Here is a 12279-nt window from a genome sequence, read left to right as displayed (position 1 = left end):
ATGTACGCCAGTAAACTCAAATTCAAATGTACTCCAATCCACCACTACTAGGGAAAAGCCTATACACAGAATCTTACTAGCAGCGCTCTTCAAAATACCACGCTACTGCTACTTAGCAGCAGCGCGTGTCTACGAAATGCGCTGCTGACTTGGAAATAGCAGTAGCGCGTGTATCGCATACAGTGCTACTGCTATAGTTGCCATGACCTTGGCCCCCCCGCTAGCTATAGCAGTAGCGCACTTTACTGTAGAGCGCTACTGCTACTCAGGTTAGCTGTAGCGCGTTTTGGCAAACGCGCTACAACTATCCCTACCTTATCCCCACGCACACGACCGGCCCTCTCACTCACACTCTCACTCTCGCCCACGTCAACCGTCGTCGTGCGTCGCCGCCGCCGCCGCCTTCGTCCGTCCGCCGCCGAGGTACTCCCCTCCTTCCGTCCCTCCTCCATCCTCCTTGCACATCCTCCCTCCGCCTGCGGCCGCCCCTCCCTCCTCCGCCGCCGCCCTCCTCCCTCCGCCTGCGGCCGCCCCTCCTCCCTCCTCCGCCGGCAGCCCTCCTCCCACCTCCCTCGACCTTGCCGCCCCTAGCTACCTCTCCGTCGCCCCCACCCCCTGCCACTAGTTAGTACTAGATTTAGTAGTAGTAGATGTTAATTTAGGGTTAGATAGTACTAGATGTTGCTTAGTTAGTACTAGATTTTTAGTAGTAGTAGTGGTAGTTGAACTACTTTAGTTGTAGTTGAACTAGTTTAGTAAGTAAATTAATAAACTAGTTGAACTAGTTGAATTAACAAAACTAATCTATTTTTATTAAGATAATTAATATAACTAGTTGAACTACTTTATTTTTAGAAAGAACTAGTTTTTTTTCTATTTATAGTAAGTTTATATTTAGTAAGAACTAGTTGAACATGTCATGTTTGTTGTTAGTGATAACTTATATGGTTTCAGGTGACCCCCGTCGTCCCCGTCACCGACCCCCTCCGACATCCCCGCCGTCGTCCCAGTCACCGACCCCCTCCGACGTCGAGGTGAGACCAACCAAATATCCTTGTATATCTTGTGTTGTTGCTCAAATTGGATATGTGGTTGCCCAAGTGGCCGTTCATGTTCAGTTTACATCTCCGAGTGGCCTATGTTTTGCCGGAGTGTTGATTAATTTCCGTTCCGGCAAATTTCAGGCGCTCGATATGTCCTTTTTTAGCAAAGGTCATGCCGGATTTTGTCGTAAATTCTGGCATGACTTGTGCTAGAATATGTACAAGTTTAATCTTTGAATTATGATTGTAGGAAATGTCGTACTCGGACGACGACGGTCTCCCGGGGGAGTGTAGCTGGTGCCACGACAATCGAGGTATGCGCGACAGGTTCATTCGGCTGGACGAAGATCGGCGCTTCAGCATTAAGCTCGAGGAGACCTTCGATTGTGAAACGGTACGCAACAACGACAAGTGTTTTTTTCTCCATTAAGCATGACTTCAACTATTTCAACGTCTAATTTTCATATTTTACAATTCGACTAGCTTATCCCATGCCATGCAAGACGCTATGTCTTGGAGATGATGGATTTTGAAGACCATGAAAATTTCGAAACAAAGAAAATACACCTAAGGACCCATCATGATATGGATTTTGAAGTAAATCTGTGCAATGCTCAGATCATAACCCATTTTGGTTGCCAAAATTGGGAAGCACTTTGCAAAATGTATGGTTTTTATGAGGGTATGATTGTCACCATGGATCTTGGTGATCCTGACAGCGAGGAAGACAATATGGACATTTGGGTCTTTGTTGATACGCTTCCGATTGTACTGCTATGTGAGTTTCTCAAACATAGTTATTAACTAATTTATATTGTTTATTTCAAAATAGTTGATAGCTTATTTCCATTGGCAGCTTATTTTGATTCTTCAAAGACTGTGCGGAAGATGGTAGATAAAACCCACTACACCGAAGGCACCCAATTAACGTATAAGGAGAAAAATCATCTGATCGCATTTTGTACTCTTCTTGAGAATTACAATGACTATTATTGAACTCCTCCAAATTATGGTGAATACGTGCCACTAGTGCATGTGTTGAACAACGATAACTTCTCTGGAGATACCCTGGTAAGATCTTTTACTATTACGACATCCGTGCATTTTTTGCATACTTCTAAAACTAGTACATCATTGCTAACTACGAAGTTATTATTATGTTTTTCAACAGAAACTCCCGATGGATTGTGTGCCTCATCTGATGTCTCTGCATGGTCGCCTCTCAGTTCTGAACATACTGCCAGGTAAATCTACGAATCTCACCTGTGCATATCGGATTTCTAAAACCCGTGAACACATGATCATCAGAGAATGGAAGAAATGTATGGACATTCGCAAGGAGGTTCTTGGAAGTAACATTCAGCGAAAGGCAAGAATGGGAGACAGGCTAATCTCCATTCTCCATAATGGAGAGTCAGGGGCTATCTTGTTTTTTGTTATTTTACCTTAGAAAATGTAGTAGGTCTTAATCGAATGTAATAGGTCCTATGAGGTACAATATGTTTATTATGTGGTAATGTGTTAGAGTTGATAATGATGATCTTGAGGAGGTGTTATGTGATGTCAATGATGAAAACGATGATATTGAGGAGGTGTTATATGACAATGATGTATTATGATATGATGATGATGATGATATTATTATATCATTGGGTGAAAGAACCGCGGATTAGTTTCAAGTGGATGGACATCCACTTGAAACTAGTCCACGGTTCTTTCACCCCATGATGTAATAACTCATTATGATGTAAAAACAATCTCTAAATTCCTGTTGTATGAAAACTTGTGTAAAGGTGTATGAATACAACATGAAAAAGAAAAGAAATAAAATACTAAATAATAGTAGTAGCGCGGGTAAGGAGAAGCGCTACTACTAATTACCAGTAGCGATGTTCAAAAGAACCGCTGCTACTAAGTCAATTTAGCAGTAGCGTGGGTCAAGACGCGCTATTGCTAAGCATTAGCTGTAGCGCCTTATCAGTAGCGCTCCTGCCCGCGCTACTGATAGGCCCAAAACCCGCGCTGCTGCTAGGCTTTTCCCTAGTAGTGCACACAACACGCTGGATCACACCAGCGTCGGATTGCATGCCTGATCACAACCAAAAAGAGGCAAATGTGCTTAATTTTTACATGCCTGGATCCAAAATAACATCAGTCCGGCAGTCCGTGCATTTATGGGGACCGACAATCCCAGGTAGTTGTTCCCCAATCAAGGAGGTGTCGCCGCTACTGCATGGGAGGCCTCCGCCCCCACGTCCGCCTCCGCTTCCGCCGCGTCCTCATAGTCCGTCGGCGCCAACTCTTTCTGCCGCTGCAACATTTGGTAGCGGACAGATTGCATGATCATTCTTGTGTCGGCATCCAAAGATTCGACATGCAAGGTCAACATCTTGGTGTCCTCCGCATTGGCGGCGATCTTCACTCTCTTTTCCTCGAGCGCGACCTTCCTCTCTTTGATCATGGTCCTCCTCTCTTCGAGCTTGCGCTTCTTGTCCGTCACCTCCATCAATAGTTTGAACCTCTTCGCCTTCTCCTCCTCCTTGATGTCCGAGCGCCTCATGCATGCCTTCTCCTTCACCAAGATGTCCTCGAACCTCTCCGTCAGCTTGGCCGCCGCACCTTCTCGCTTCGCCCTCTCCTCCTCCCACTTCTTCCCCTCTAAATTTCTGCTAACCTTCTTCGGCGGTTCTTGGGTTGGGTCGGTAGGGTCACCGGTTTCTTCCTCGTTGGCCTGGGCGAGGGTCTTGGTAATGAAAAGGTTCCACTTCGGTTGCCCATTCAACTTCAACCAACAATGCATGACGATGAAGGGCTTCTTCTCCAACTTCTTGTACACCACACAAGCACGAGTAGGCTACAAAGTGGAACAATGTCAACAATGCAAATCCGTCTAGTGAGAAACAAAACAATATATCCCTGACTAGTGATCAAAAAAACTAAAGCATATACGGCTAGTGATCAACTTACTTGCTCGGTGATTTGTGCAGTGCTAGGCCACCATGCGATGAGATGCTTCAAGTGCCCGCAATACTTGGATACGGCCTCTTGGATAACCATCGATGGTTGAGGGACTTCCAATCACGGTTGCAGATTGATGACCCACAAGTGTAGGGGATCTATCGTAGTCCTTTCGATAAGTAAGAGTGTCGAACCCAACAAGGAGCCGAAGAAAATGATAAGCGGTTTTCGGTAAGGTTTTCTCTGCAAGCACTGAAATAATAGGTAATTGATAGTTTTGTGATAAGATAAATAGTAACGAGTAACAAGTAAATAAAGTAAATAAAGTGCAGCAAGGTGGACCAATCCTTTATGTAGCAAAGGATAAGCCTGGACAATTTCTAATAATGAGAAAGGAGCTCCCGAGGACACATGGGAATTATCGTCAAGCTAGTTTTCATCACGTTCATATGATTCGCGTTCGGTACTTTGATAATTTGATATGTGGGTGGACCGGCGCTTGGGTACTGCCATTACTTGGACAAGCATCCCACTTATGATTAACCCCTATTGCAAGCGTCCGCAACTACAAAAGAAGTATTAAGGTAAACCTAACCACAACATTAGACATATGGATCCATATCAGCCCCTAACGAAGCAACGCATAAACTAGGGTTTAAGCTTCTGTCACTCTAGCAACCCATCATCTACTTATTACTTCCCCATGCCTTCCTCTAGGCCCAAATAATGGTGAAGGGTCATGTAGTCGACATTCACATAACACCACTAGAGGAAAAGACAACATACATCTCATCAAAATATTGAACGAATACCAAATTCACATGACTACTAATAGCAAGACTTCACCCATGTCCTCAGGAACAAACGTAACTACTCACAAAGCATATTCATGTTCATAATCAAAGGGGTAATAATATGCATAAAGGATCTGAACATATGATCTTCCACCAAGTAAACCAATCAACATCAACTACAAGGAGTAATCAACACTACTAGCAACCCACAGGTACCAATTTGTGGTTTTGATACAAGATTGGATACAAGAGATGAACCAGGGTTTTGAGAGGAGATGGTGCTGGTGAAGATGTTGATGGAGATTGACCCCCTCCCGATGAGAGGATCTTGGTGATGACGTTGGTGATGATTTCCCCCTCCCGGAAGGAAGTGTCCCCGGCAGAACAGCTCCGCCGGAGCCCTAGATTGATTCCGCCAAGGTTCCACCTCGTGGCGGCAGAGTTTCGTCCCGTAAGCTTGCCCACGAATTTTTCCAGGGTAAAAGCTCTCATATAGCAGAAGATGGACACCGGAGGCCCACCAGGGGGCCCAAGAGATAGGGGGCGTGCCCAGTAGGGGGGCGCCCTCCACTCTCCTGGACAGGATGTGGGCCCCCTGGTGTATTTCTTTCACTCAATAAATCTTATAAATTCCAAAAACATGTTTCATGGAGTTTTAGGATTTTTGGAGCAGTGCAGAATAGGTTTCCAATGTTTGCTCCTTTTCCAGCCAGAATTCCAGCTGCCGGCATTTCCCCTCTTCATGATAAACCTTGTAAAATAAGAGAGAATAGCCATAAGTATTGAGATATAATGTGTAAGAACAGCCCATAATGCAATAAATATTGATATAAGAGCATGATGCAAAATGGACGTATCAACTCCCCCAAGCTTAGACCTCTCTTGTCCTCAAGCGGAAGCCGATATCAAAAAATATGTCCACATGTTTAGAGATAGAGGTGTCGATAAAAATAAAATACAGACATGAGGGCATCATGATCATTCTTATAACAACAACATATGTAGATTTTATCATATGATTTCTTATGCTCAAGTAACAATCAATTCACAATGTCAAGTATGGTTCAAAAACTTCATTGAGAACTAACAAACTATAATCTTAGTCATTAAAGCAATTGCAATTTATCATAACATCAGAAAGAGTCAACAAAAGAGCTTTTCAGCAAATTCACATACTCAACTATCTTGTAGTCTTCTATAATTGCTAACACCCATTCATTACTTGTGGTTATGGAGTTTCAGCCGGACACTAAGAAAGATAGGGGCTTATTGTGTTGCCTCCCAACGTATTCACCTTTAGGTGATGTCAACAATAATAGCCCATGCTAACTTACATCCAATTGGATATATATATCATGATCTTTCAAACACAAGGAACTTGCCAAAGGATAAAATGAAAAAAAGGAAAGGTGTGGATCACCTTGACTCAAGCATAAAGTAAAAATATAAAGTAGAAGATAGGCCCTTCGTGGAGGGAAGCAGAGGTTGTCATGTGCATTTAGGGTTGATGCACAAAATCTTAATGCAAAAGAACGTCACTTTATATTGCCCCTTGTATGTGGACCTTTATTATGCAGTCCGTCGCTTTTATTACTTCCACAACAAGATCGTACAAAGCTTATTTTCTCTGCACTAATAAGTCACACATATTTAGATAGCAATTTTTATTCATTGCAGCATGACAACTTACTTGAAGGATCTTACTCGATCCATAGGTAGGTATGGTGGACTCTCATGACAAAACTGGGTTTAAGGATATTTGGAAGCACAAGTAGAATCTCTACTTGGTGCAAGGAATTTGGCTAGCATGAGGGGGAAAGGCAAGCTCAACATGTTTGGAAGGTCAATGGAAATATACTTTAACTGAGATGCGCGAAAACATAAACCATTACATTGTCTTCCTTGTCCAACGTCAACTCTTTTAGCATGTCATACTTAATGAGTACTCCCAATTATAAAAGGTGTCCAAGATAATATATTTCTATGTGAACCCCTCTTTCCTTATCACTTCCTATTAATTGCAACGATGACCAAAACTACGTTCATCAACTCTCAACAATTTTTATGCCTCATACTTTCTATGTGTGAAGTTATCACTATCCATAAGATCAATATGAACTCTTTTATTCTTTCTACTTTCTCAAGATCATAGCAACATAGCAAAGCCCTTGACTCAACACTAATCTTTATTATAGATAGCTCACGGACTCGATTACAAAAAGAGATCACAATGCAAAACTCAAAACTACTTGATATCAAAACTTCAATCTACTAGATCAAGATACTACTAAAAGGATCGAACTAAATAAAAAAGGTAAAGATAGGAGTGTGATGGTGATACGATACCGGGGCACCTCCTCCAAGCTTGGCAGTTGCCAAGGGGAGTGCCCATACCCATGTGATTATTTCTCCTTCTTCACGATTGGTATTAAGATTTTCTTGGCGATGATTCCCTTCAGGATACGGTTCTCCTCCTCGAGCTTGTTGACTTGTTGTTTGAGGTCCATAATTTCTTTACGAAGCTTGCCTGTAACGGCCAAAGCTCCCTTTACCCAAGGATGCTGCATAACTTCTGGAGAACAAGTAAAGCTCTTTTTCATATTTTCATAAGAGAGAAATCTAAAGTTGGAAGGGATAACCGAAGCTGGAGTTGCCAGGCTAGGTAGCTCCCCCGTCATAAATTCTGCTTGGAGGCGAGAGGTAACTTCTTGATCTTCTTCCATGGCATTTATCCTTTTCAAATCAGCCTCCATCTCATCCTCCGTTGATGGTCCAAAGTAATAAGCATCGCTATTGGCTCCTGAACCTGGTGTTGGGTGAGACACCCGGCTCTCCCCGACTGACTCCTGAGAAGACATCTTGCTCTAAATCTGAAACAGAAACAACTCGAAACGAAAGCAGAGGATATTTGCGTGATACGATGGTCAAAACCTTCGGGAATATATATAATGAATTTTTACCGACCAAAATACGTAATGTGCAAGAAAAGTCCGGGAGGCACACGAGGTGCCCATGAGACAGGGGGGCGCGCCCAGTAGGGGGGGCGCCCTCCACTCTCGTGGAGGCCTTGTGTCCCTTTCGGACTACTTCTTTCTTACGAAAATTCTTAAATATTCCAAAACTGATAAAAATTGCCATTGGAGTTGTTTTGGAGTCGGTTTACTTACCATACCACATACCTATTCCTTTTCGGAGTCTGGAACGTTCTGGAAAGTGTCCCTTATGTATTCCTATGGGGTTACGGTTTCAATAATATTAGTTTCAACATTGATAGGATTACCTGAAATATAATGTTTAATTCTTTGTCCGTTTACCACCCTCGGACTTGTGCCTTCGAAGTTGTTGATTTTTATGGCACTAGAACGATAGACCTCCTCGATAACGTAGGGACCTTCCCATTTTGAGAGAAGTTTTCCTGCAAAAAATCTTAAACGAGAGTTGAATAATAACACATAATCTCCTACGTTAAACTCAGGCTTTTGTATCCTTTTGTCATGCCAGCGTTTGACTTTTTCTTTGAATAGCTTGGCATTCTCATAGGCTCGAGTTCTCCATTCATCAAGTGAGCTAATATCAAACAACCTCTTCTCAGCGGCAAGTTTGAAGTCATAGTTGAGCTCTTTAATAGCCCAATATGCTTTATGTTCAAGTTCAAGAGGTAAATGACACGCTTTTCCATAAACCACCTTATATGGAGACATACCCATAGGATTTTTGTATGCAGTTCTATAGGCCCATAATGCATCATCAACTTTTTTGGACCAATTCTTTCTAGATCTACTCATAGTCTTTTGCAAAATTAATTTGAGCTCTCTATTGCTCAACTCTACTTGACCACTAGACTGCGGATGATAAGGAGATGCGATTCTATGATTAACATCATACTTAGCAAGCATCTTACGGAAAGCACCATGAATAAAATGTGAACCACCATCAGTCATAAGATATCTAGGGACTCCAAACCTCGGAAAAAATAACTTATTTAAGCATTTTAATAGAAGTGTTATGATCAGCACTACTAGTTGGAATAGCTTCTACCCACTTAGTAACGTGATCAACAACAACTAAAATATGTGTATAACCATTAGAGGCAGGAAAAGGTCCCATATAATCAAAGCCCCAAACATCAAACGGTTCAATAACAAGAGAATAATTCATAGGCATTTCTTGACATTTACTATTGTTACCTATTCTTTGACATTCATCACAAGATAAGACAAACTTACGAGCATCTTTGAAGAGAGTAGGCCAATAAAAACCAGATTGTAGTACCTTGTGTACAGTTCTATCTCCAGCGTGGTGTCCTCCATAGGATTCAGAGTGACACTTGCGTAGGATCTGTTCCTGTTCATGCTCAGGCACACAACATCTAATAACACCATCTACTCCTTCTTTATAAAGGTGTGGGTCATCCAAGAAGTAATGTCTTAAATCATAAAAGAAATTTTTCTTTTGCTGGTATGTGAAACTAGGCGGTATAAATTTAGAAACAATGTAATTAGCATAATCAGCATACCAAGGAGCAGTACGAGAAGCATTAACGACCGCTAATTGTTCATTAGGAAAGCTATCATCAATAGGCAGTGGGTCATCAAGAACATTCTCTAACCTAGACAAGTTGTCTGCAACGGGGTTCTTAGCTCCCTTTCTATCAATAATATGCAAATCAAGTTCTTGGAGCAAGAGAACCCATCTAATGAGTCTAGGCTTAGCATCTTTATTTTCCATAAGATATTTGATAGCAGCATGATCGGTGTGAATAGTAACTTTGGAATCAACAATATAAGGTCTAAACTTATCACATGCAAACACAACTGCTAAGAACTCTTTTTCAGTAGTAGCATAATTTCTCTGGGCAGTATCAAGAGTCTTACTGGCATACTGGATAACATTCAATTTCTTATCGACTCTTTGCCTAGAACAGCACCTATAGCATAATCACTAGCATCACACATAATTTCAAAAGGTAAATTCCAATCAGGTGGCTGAACAATGGGTGCAGTGATCAAAGCTTTCTTAAGTATTTCAAATGCTTCTAGACAATCATTATCAAAGACAAAAGGAATATCTTTTTGCAATAAATTAGTCAGAGGCCTAGAGATTTTAGAAAAGTCCTTAATGAACCTCCTATAAAAACCGGCATGACCAAGGAAACTTCTTATACCTTTTATGTCCTTGGGACACGGCATCTTTTCAGTAGCATCAACTTTGGCTTTATCAACTTCAATACCTCTCTCGGAGATCTTATGTCCCAAGACAATGCCTTCATTAACCATAAAGTGACACTTTTCCCAATTCAGGACGAGACTAGTGTCTTCGCATCTCTACAAAACTCAATCAAGGTTGCTCAAACAATCATCAAAAGAGGATCCATAAACAGAAAACTCATCCATGAATACCTCACAAATCTTTTCACAAAAATCAGAGAATATAGCCATCATGCATCTTTGAAGGTAGCAGGTGCATTACATAAACCAAAAGGCATACGTCTATAAGCAAAAGTACCAAAAGGGCAAGTAAAAGTAGTTTTAGATTGATCCTTCGCTGACACAGGTATTTGAGAGAAACCAGAATAACCATCTAGAAAGCAGAAGTGTGTATGTTTGGATAGTCTTTCTAGCATTTGATCAATAAAAGGTAAAGGGTAATGATCTTTCTTAGTAGCTTTATTTAACTTACGGAAATCAATTACCATCCTATAACCTGTAATAATTCTTTGCGGGATCAATTCATCTTTATCATTAGGAACAACGGTAATACCTCCCTTTTTAGGAACACAATGGACAGGGCTTACCCATTCACTATCAGCAACGGGATAAATAATACCTGCCTCAAGGACCTTTAGTATCTCCTTTCTTACCACTTCTTTCATCTTGGGATTGAATCGTCGTTGAGGATTTCTAACTGGTTTGGCATCTTTTTCCACTATAATTTTGTGTTGGCATAATGTGGGACTAATGCCCTTGAGATCATCCAGAGTATATCCAATAGCTGCTCGGTGCTTCTTCAGAGTTTTCAATAATCTTTCTTCTTCTTTCTCTGAAAGGTTAGCACTAATAATAACAGGATATATTTCTTTTTCATCAAGATAAGCATACTTAAGATTATCAGGTAATGGTTTGAGTTCAAACACGGGATCACCCTTGGGTGGAGGGGGATCCCCAAGAATTTCAACGGGAAGGTTATGTTTCAGCATATGTTCCTGTTTAAGGAACACTTCATCTATTTCCCTTCTTTCCTTCATAAACATCTCGTTTTCATGGTCTAGCAAATATTGTTCTAATGGATCAGTAGGAGGCACAACAATGGAAGAAAGACCAATAATCTCATCCTTACTAGGTGGTTCCCTATCACGAGGTTGTCTATGAAACTTAGCAAAATTAAACTCATGAGACATACCATCTATGCCAACGGTGACAGTATCTTTTTCACAATCAATCTTAGCACTAGCTGTATTCAAGAAGGGTCTACCGAAAATAATGGGACAAAAATCATCTTGTGGGGAACCAAGAACAAGAAAATCAGCAGGGTATTTAACCTTCCCACACAAGACTTCAACATCTCTAACAATCCCAAAGGGTTTAATGGTATCCCTATTAGCAAGCTTAATAGTAACATCAATGTCTTCTAATTCAATGGGTGCAATGTCATGCATAATTTCTTGATATAAGGTATAAGGTATTGCACTAGCACTAGCACCCATATCACATAAGCCATGATAACAATGATCTCCTATTTTAACAGAAATAAAAGGCATGCCTACGACAGGTCTATGTATCTTAGTATCTGGTCTAGCAATATTAGCAGTCTCACCACAGAAATAAATAACATGCCCATCTAAATCATCATCCAAGAGATCTTTAACCATAACAACACTAGGTTCAACATTAGTTTGCTCAGGAGGTGTATAAGTCCTAGTATTACTCTTACGAACAACAGTCGAAGCCTTGGCATGATCTTTTATCCTAACAGGAAATGGGGGTTTCTCAACATAAATAGTAGGAACAATAGGATCACTATAGGTGATAGTCTTTTCTTCAACTGTAATAGGTGCAACTACTTTCACTTAAACAGGAGGATTATATTTAAACCACTTCTCTTTAGGGAGATCAACGTGAGTAGCAAAAGATTCACAGAAAGAAGCTACTATCTTAGAGTCAAGTCCATACTTAGCGCTAAATCCACGAAAAGCATCGGTATCCATAAAAGATTTAACACAATCGAGCTTAGGTGTCATACCTGACTCCTTACCATCGTCGGAACCCCAATCTTCAGAGTTGCGTTTAATTCTTTCCAATAAGTCCCATTTGAAATCAATAGTCTTCAGCATATAAGAACCAACACAAGAAGTATCGAGCAGGTTGCGATTATCAAGAGAAAGCTGAGCATAAAAGTTTTGAATAATCATTTCCAGAGAGAGCTCATGATTGGGGCATGAATATAACATTGACTTAAGCCTCCCCCAAGCTTGAGAGATGCTTTCT

This window comes from Triticum aestivum, chromosome 2B (genome assembly GCF_018294505.1).
Source record: "Triticum aestivum cultivar Chinese Spring chromosome 2B, IWGSC CS RefSeq v2.1, whole genome shotgun sequence".
NCBI classification, from domain to species: Eukaryota; Viridiplantae; Streptophyta; class Magnoliopsida; order Poales; family Poaceae; genus Triticum; species Triticum aestivum.
Note: the sequence above shows the minus strand (reverse complement) of the source record.